Consider the following 471-nt stretch of genomic DNA (forward strand, 5'->3'; position numbering starts at 1 on the left):
GAAAGAGATAGAAGAACAAGAAGAAGATAGCAAACAGGAAGGAAAAGAAGAAGTTTTCCTTTCTTTCTTTCTTTCCCCCTTCGATTCGTTGGTGCTCTTGTCTCTGCATGAAGCCTAGGGACGTTAGACGTCATACAGAGTGTGAGGTGCATATACACTGCAAAGGTTTGTATGTATCTCTATGAATATCTACGGATGGAGAATGAGAGTTTCTTCTTCTATGAGATCGCAGAAGAAGACTATCAAAGTTGTAATAGAAGACCTAGTCTGGGGAAGTCGTGTCGATCTCTTTGAATCTTGAGAGAAAGAAGAGAGAGAAGAAACAGAAGAGAACAAGTCCTACAGATCACTCCAGATTGACAAGAAAATCTCTCCTGCCAATTCCCGTGACGTGCACCCTCACTATCGTATACAAAATGCTCTTCCTTCCCTACCACTATATCAGCTAGACATAGATAGATTAAAGATAGA

General features: G+C 40.8%; 1 protein-coding gene across 1 annotated transcript in view; it reads right to left on the bottom strand.

Moving 5' to 3' along the window:
* Positions 1 to 471, bottom strand: part of CSUI_004754 (uncharacterized protein) — a gene marked incomplete at its 3' end in the record, with an annotated part of 12,422 nt that overhangs the window by 8,161 nt on the left and 3,790 nt on the right. The window lies entirely within an intron of this gene.

The sequence above is a fragment of the Cystoisospora suis genome, assembly GCF_002600585.1.
Source record: "Cystoisospora suis strain Wien I chromosome Unknown contig_2261, whole genome shotgun sequence".
Classification (NCBI taxonomy): domain Eukaryota; phylum Apicomplexa; class Conoidasida; order Eucoccidiorida; family Sarcocystidae; genus Cystoisospora; species Cystoisospora suis.